The sequence below is a fragment of the Arachis hypogaea genome, chromosome 15, assembly GCF_003086295.3.
Source record: "Arachis hypogaea cultivar Tifrunner chromosome 15, arahy.Tifrunner.gnm2.J5K5, whole genome shotgun sequence".
NCBI classification, from domain to species: Eukaryota; Viridiplantae; Streptophyta; class Magnoliopsida; order Fabales; family Fabaceae; genus Arachis; species Arachis hypogaea.
Window position 1 is genome coordinate 120,572,514 of NC_092050.1, and position 7,602 is coordinate 120,580,115.

Below are 7,602 nucleotides of genomic sequence, written 5' to 3' on the forward strand. Positions count from 1 at the left end.
TTTCCAAGCCTTTAAATTGTGTATTTTTAACTCCTCTATCTACCATTCGATGCCATGATCTGTGTGTTAAATGTTTTCAGGCTTTATAAAGCAGGAATGGCTCAGAGGATGGAAAGGAAGCTTGCAAAAATGGAAGGAACACAAAAAACTAAGGAGACAACCAGCGAGGAACGACGTGCACGCATGGCTCCCGCGTGCGCGTGATTTGAAAATTTGCACAGCCACGCATGCGCGCACCTGACACGTACGCGTGAGAAGCGAGTTTGCACAGAGACACGTGCACGTACCTTACGCGTACGCGTGACACGCGAAGAAGACAATCGACGCGTACGCGTGACTGACGCGTACGCGTGACATGCGCCACGTGCAGAAAATGCAGAAGACGCTGGGGGCGATTTTGGGCTAAGTTTGGACCCAGTTTTCGGCCTAAAAATACAGACTAGAGCCAGGGGACAAGCAGAGACTTAACACACATTCTCATTCGCATAGTTTTTAATTTTAGATTAGAATCTTAGAGAGGAATTACTACTTCCTCTAGGTTTCTTCATATTCATAGTTTTAGATTTTAGCTTTTGATTTGGATATTGAGAAGAGTCAATACCTCCGTTAAAGTTTCCATTATTCTAGTTTGTTTCCTTATTCCCTTACTCTTTTAATCGCCCATTAACCCTGTTCAGATACGTATGTTTATGATTTTAGGATTTAATAATGCATAGAACTATTTTTACCTTTAATTCATTTTCAGTTATTATTTTATTTAGTTTATCATGTCTTCTTTTTATTCCCTTTATATGTCTGTGAAGGTTGTATTCATGTCAATGGAGTAGACTCCCAACTTGACTTGGGAGTTGATTAAAAGGAGACCCTTGAGTTGGAATACTCAAGTGTCAATTGGAAATTGGAAGTTATTGGCTAGCTCTCTAGTCTCTAACTCTAATCCTTCCTTAGGAGAGGATCAAGACTTGGGATTCAGAGTTGGTTAGTTAGTTACTTGACTTTCCTTTATTCAGTAAAGGATAACTAAGTAGAAACAACAACTTATTACCATTACACTTGGAAAAATTCAACAAGGATAGAAATTCCAATTAATCTTCTCCCAGTCAAGGCATTTTATTTCGATTATATAAATTCTCTTGTTAATTTCCATTTCCTTAATTTATAATTATTTATTTTCCTGTTCTCCAACTCTTAAAATTTCTCAGAAAATTCCTGACTAATAAAATAGCACTCTTTTGTCAACTCGTTGGGAGACGACCTGGGATTTCTACTCCCAGTATTTTTATTCTTCATTTGTAACAACCCTTTTTAAATTGATAAGCGGAATTTTCGTCGGCTAAGAACTGTACTTGCAACGCTTTTTTCTCTATAAATTCTTAATCGGTGTATTTCCGCCCATTCACATATCCAATATGACAAAATCAGTAGGAAAAATAAATGGCCCCACTTTCACAAGTAAATCCTCAAGAACCCCCACAGGAAATTTAATAGAAAGATCAACAAGTTGAAGAGAAATACAAGTGGGTCTTACCTCCTCAATCTTGAGCTTTTTCATCTCTAAAAGTGACATGAGGTTGATGCTAGCTCCAAGATCACACAAAGCTCTCTGAATAGTGATATCTCCAATGGTACAAGGAATTACAAAGCTTCCTGAATGTTATGTTGAATAATAGCACTACATTCCTTAGTTAACACCACTGTCTCTTTTTCCTTTCAATTCCTCTTTTTAGTCAATAGTTCTTTCATGAATTTAGTATAGAGAGGCATTTGCTCAAGAGCCTCTATAAAAGGAATGTTGATTTGAAGCTTCTTGAAGACTTCTAAGAATCTAGAAAATTACTTGTCTTTGGAAGCCTTCTGAAGTCTCTGAGGTTATGGCATTGTAGGCTTGTACTCAGGAGCCTTTGGCAATGTAGGATGAGTGATAAGAGAGACTGGGAATGAGTTATCTGCACACCTAGGAGGGACGTGCTCCACCTCTTCTTTCTTCTCCTCTAGAGCTTCTTTTTCAACTAGCTCCTCATTGACCTTAGTCTCAAAACCAGCTACTTTACCACTTCTCAATTGAATGGCCTTGCAATCTTCTCTTGGGTTTACCACTGTATCACCAGGATATGAACTTGAAGGCCACTCAGGTACTTATTTGCTCAACTGGCTTACTTGCACCTCCAAGTTTCTGAGTGAAGCTCTAGTCTCTTGCATAAAACTAGCTAGTAGTGCTTACAAATCAGTGTTCTTCTGGGGTTAAAAATTTGCCTGCTGAGGTAGTTGTTGTTGATGAGGCTGAAACTGGTGATTATTATAATTACTCTGCTGGGAACTGCTCTGAGAATTATTGTTAAGATTCTATAATCTTTGAGGTTGCTCTCTCCACCCCAAATTTGGGTGATTTCTCCACTCCTGATTATAAGTCTTAGCATATGGATCATTATTGGGGTTTCTAGGAGCATTCCCCATGTAGTTGACCTATTCAGAAGGAGATTGATCATAATCATAATTCTCACCTTGCATAGAGTTGCCAGTCATGTCATAAGGAGCATCTTGAGGTGCATTCTGAGTATTAACAGATGAAACCTGCATCCCACTCAATTGTTGAGTAATCAAATTCATCTGCTGAGACAAAATTTTGTTCTGAGCAAGAAGAGCATTAAAAGCCTCTACTTTCAAAACACCTTTCTTCTGAGGGGTCCAGAGTTCACAGAATTCCTGTTAGATGAGTAGAGATATTGGTTGTTAGCAACCAACTCAATAAGCTCAGTAGTCTCCTTTGGTGTCTTCTTCATGTGCAATGAACTACTTGCAGAATTATCTAAACATATTTTGGACATTTCACATAAGCCCTCATAAAAAATATCCAGCTGAGTCCATTTAGAAAACATGTCCGGAGGGCATTGCCTGGTCAGTAGCTTGTATCTCTCCCAAGATTCATAGAAGGTCTCATCATCTTTCTGTCAAAAGGTCTGAACCTCTACCCATAGCTTAGTTAGCTTTTGTGGTGGGAAAAATTTAGTCAGAAATCCAGTGACCACTTTATCTCAAGTGTCCAAGCTCTCCTTGGGTTGAGAATCTAGCAACAGCTTTGCTCTATCCCTTAAAACAAATGGGAAGAGCATGAGTTTGTAAACCTCAGGATTCACTCCATTCGTCTTCACAGTATCACAAATCTGCAGAAAATTAGAAATAAATTAATTTGGGTCTTCCTGAGGAAGTCCATGATACTGACAATTTTGTTGCACAAGAGTGACTAGCTGAGGCTTCAGTTCAAAGTTGTTTGCAGCTATAGAAGGTACCACAATACTTTTTTCACAAAGATCTGCATTGGGGGCAATGTATGAGCCAAGCACTCTTCTAGGTTGTTCATTCTCATTCAGATTTGCCACATTGGCATTGACAGTACGATTATGATCTATGGTGGACTCTGCAGCTTCCCTTTCAAAGGTCTCTGTCAGATTTTCACTAGCCTTATAAAGTCTAGCTTGTTGCAAGCGCCGCCATAAAGTCCTTTCAGGTTCAGGATCAAAATCTGTAAGAGGTTCCTAATCTTTTGTTCCTGCTCATAAACAGACAGAAAATAAGGAAAGTAGGATTTTCTATGTTAGAGTGTAGAGAATTTCAAGTGAGGTAACCTGTGTAAAGAAATAAAGTAAAACACAAAACAATTAAAGCCAAAAACTTTCAAAAATGATGACTAAAATTAAGCAAGGAAATTTGAAATTTATAAAGAAAATTAAATAGGAAAATTAAAATAAAACTAAGTAGGTAGTACCAAACATAATTTCAGAAATTAAGAAAAAATAATAGCACTAAATTTTTGAAAATTATAAAGCAAAATTAAATAAAATTAAAACTAAAAAGCCTAATCTAAGCAATCAAACAACTAACAGTTGTCAATCACAGTCAATCCCTGACAACGGCGCTAAAAACTGGGTCCGTAATTTGAATACCACAAACTTACCGGCAAATGCACTGGGTCGTACCAAGTAGTACCTCAAGTGAATGAGGGTCGATCCCATGAGGATTGATGGACTAAGCAACAATGGTTCAGTGATTTACTTGGTTAGAAAAACAGAAAAGAGTGTTGAGAGTTCAATTGCATCAAACAATAATTCAGAGAATCAGAAAACATGCAACAAATTGAGGTGAAATATATATGGAAAAAATAGTTAAGGTTTCAGAGATATCTATCTTCCGGATTGACTTTTCTTACTAACTATTTTAATCATGCAAGATTCAATTAATGGAAAACTATATGTGACTAAACCCTAATTCCTTAGACCTTTTTAGTCTCCTCTAACCTTCATTAACCGCGAATTCCTTGGTCACTTGATTCCAATCAGAAGGTTAAGTTCAATTCTAGTTTATATGCCACAGAAACTCTAATTACCCAAATATAAGAGGATTATATGTCACGTATCCCGTTAAGTCCAGATATTTATAAGTTTAGGAGAAATTGTTTTCAAGATGTTGTTCAAGTAAAGAGCTTTTCCAAGTTTTACAAGAACTCAATTAGAACAAGGGTCATACTTCCGTTCCACCCAGATTCATAAGATAAAGAACGAAAACAATTCTTAAAATAGAAATCAGTACATGAATTAAAATAGAAGAGTAATAGTGTCAATTCATACGATAGACAGAGCTCCTAACCTTAACAGTGGAGGTTTAGTCGCTCATGGTTTAGAGAAAAAACAAGGGTTCTGTAAAACTGTAAAGCGCGAAAAGAGGTAGAAGAGAAGAGAAGAGCCTGAATGGCTTATTCTTTTCCCTTTTATATCTAATCCTAATTAATGTAAAATATATTTTCTTAAACTAAATAATATATTTTCCTATTTATAAATGAAATAAAAGTTTAATCAAAATTAAATGATGATCTTCGTGCATCTTCAATTGATGAATGGGGACCACCTTGATTCCTATAGCTGGCGCCTAACTTGGAAGGGAGTGGCGCCTAACTTGGACCTGGCCGAATTGCTTTGAGTCTTGTTGTTAGTCCTGGTGCCTAACTTGGTGAGGTGTAGCGCCTAACTTGGACTAGCCGAATTGCTTTGAGTGTTGTTGTCGGTCCTGGCACCTAACTTGGTGAGCTGTAGTGCCTAACTTGAGCATGAATGAATGCTTTGGATGTGTTTCTTTGGTCTTGGCGCCTAACTTGGGAAAAGCCAAGTTAGGCGCCACCTATGAAGCAAGAAATTGGTGTATGGAGTTTATCTTGGCGCCTAACTTGGAGAATCCCAAGTTAAGTGCCACCCTTGCCAAATTGCTGGAAAAGAAGTGTAGACTATTATACATCGTTGGAAAGCTCTGGAAGTTAGATTTTCAATGCCACGGAAATCACGTCAATTGGATCTCTGAAACTCGAGCTATTTATGTTGGAGTACAGGGAGGTTAGGGTTGACAGCATCATTTGCTTTCTTCTCTTTTTCTACAGAAACTCCATCAAATCCTTTCGGATGCCACCTGAAATAAACCGAATTGCATACAACTCAAAGTAGCATCCATAATGGCTAAAAGATATTTAATTCTTGATTAAACTTAACAATTTGATTGCAAATTCACTAGGAAAAGATAGGAAAGATGCTCACGCATCAGTGGAGGATTTGGATTTAACTGCTGCCACTAGAGTTATACTCAGAGAGGTACCAGAGGAGAATTTATTTCCCGTACCCTACAAGTGATGCTCGAGACTAATCCTAAGATGGTGTCTACAGACTTGTGCCTCGACGGTGGAAAGATTTTTGGATAACTGGTTTTTGTTCATTAGATTTACTTTCCCTCACTTTTGTAGCATTTTTTAGGGATAGGACTTGATATATTGTAAGAACCGAGCTTAATTAAAGTATTTAATTAAGTAATTAATATTTCCAAAATTAGATTCCAAAAATTTAGAATGAGAAGTTGAGGATTTAAATGTGATTTTTGGACTCAGTAGGTCTTTCTGAGTCAGAAAATGTGCTTTCTGCGAAAAATCGTGAAAAACCACGAACTGGCGATTGAACCGATTCAAGTCCGCCCAGTGTTGCGCGAGAAAAAAGTGAAAAACAGTCAAAAACCTTATAAAAATATTAGAAGTCGACAACCAGGCGTTAATTTTAAAGGTTTGGCCCGAAGTCAGGCCGAACGGGCTAAAAACGCTAACGGGTTGGACCAGGCCCAAGTTGGGCCCAAGCCCAACATATAAATAGAGCTATTAATGATGCACTTCAGCCACAACACACTCATAACACAACACATCCACCAGAAAAGAAAAGAGGGAGAGGAAAAGAGAAAGCACTATTCACCATCTTCTTCCCAAGCTCATATCTTGATCTATAGAGCTCCGATCGCCGCACCGTTTACAGCTACGCATTCCTTGTGAAGAGCTCTACAAAACACACCCAAGAAAGTAGTGAGATAACCATGAAATCTTCTCAGTTCTTCTCTTCAAAATTTCGAAAATTTAGGACTTTTGATTAAGTGAGTTTTTGTGATTTTAGATATTTAGGTTCACTCTAATCCTTGCTTAGCATTGGATTTTGGCTACCAAAGCTATTGGGAAAGGTAAGAGGCATTGAAACCTTGTGAGATTATGTTTATATGGAGCTTTAGGTTGATTTGTGATGATTTATGTATATATAGCTTGAATAATTGTGAGTTTGGGGAGCTATTGGAAATTGTTGGTGCTTGTTGAAGTGGAATTGAAAGCTTGGATTGTGGTTGAGAGCTTGCTTGTACTCAATTTGGGGTTAAAGACATATTGGAAATCGGCCAAGGTATGGTTTCGGTTTCCTCTATGTAGTATATAATATTCATGGACACTTAGGCTAGTGACCCATAGGATAGGTTTGGAAATTTATATGTTGTTGATGATTGTTTGGGTTGATGATGTATAATGAAATGATGTTGTTGATGCGGTTAAATGATGAAGTTGAGATATGATAGTTTTGGATGAATGAATATTATTGATTACTAATATGAATCATGGTTGAGTTGATGATGAAAATTGATAGTGATAGAATGATGATTGGTGGATATGTGCTTGGAATATTATATATATCTGATTATTGAGATTGAGCATGATGAAGTTTGATGGAAAAATTGGTATACTTTGTGAAAAGTGACCCCATCAAGGTATATTATGTTATAGATGGGAGTTTGGTATGGCTTTGGTTGGTTGGAGTTGTGAAAATTGGGAAGTTGATAATTTGTGAACTTTTGGTAAAAATTGGTTTTTGGCAAACTTTGATTGATCATAACTTATGCCTCAGTTATCAAAAATTGTTGCAACTTATTGAGAATTAAATTCTATTGAAAACTCTTCAAATAGATATAAAGTTTGTAAAATTTCGACTTTTGTAGAGGAAGTTATGATCATACAAAGACTGGTGTTGAAAATCTGAAATTTTGCAAAGTTGCAGAATTTTGTGATTTCTGGTATGTGCGCACTGATGCGTGAGCATCTTTCCTATCTTTTCCTAGTGAATTTGCATCCAAATTGTTGAATTTAATAAAGAATTAATTATATTTTAGCCACTATGGATGCTATTTTGAGTTTTGTGCAATACTGTTTATTTTAGGTAGAATTCGGCTGGATTTGATGGAGTTTCTGCAGCACAAGAATCAAAGAAGATG

The 7,602-nt window shown here is 37.0% G+C and overlaps 1 non-coding gene across 1 annotated transcript; it reads left to right on the plus strand.

Annotated features, from left to right (window-relative positions):
- The first annotated feature begins 2,871 nt into the window (after positions 1–2,871).
- LOC112752778 (small nucleolar RNA R71) lies at positions 2,872–2,977 on the plus strand. The gene has a single exon (XR_003177194.1). It is a non-coding gene; the product is annotated as a small nucleolar RNA R71 (small nucleolar RNA).
- Positions 2,978–7,602: the final 4,625 nt, after the last annotated feature.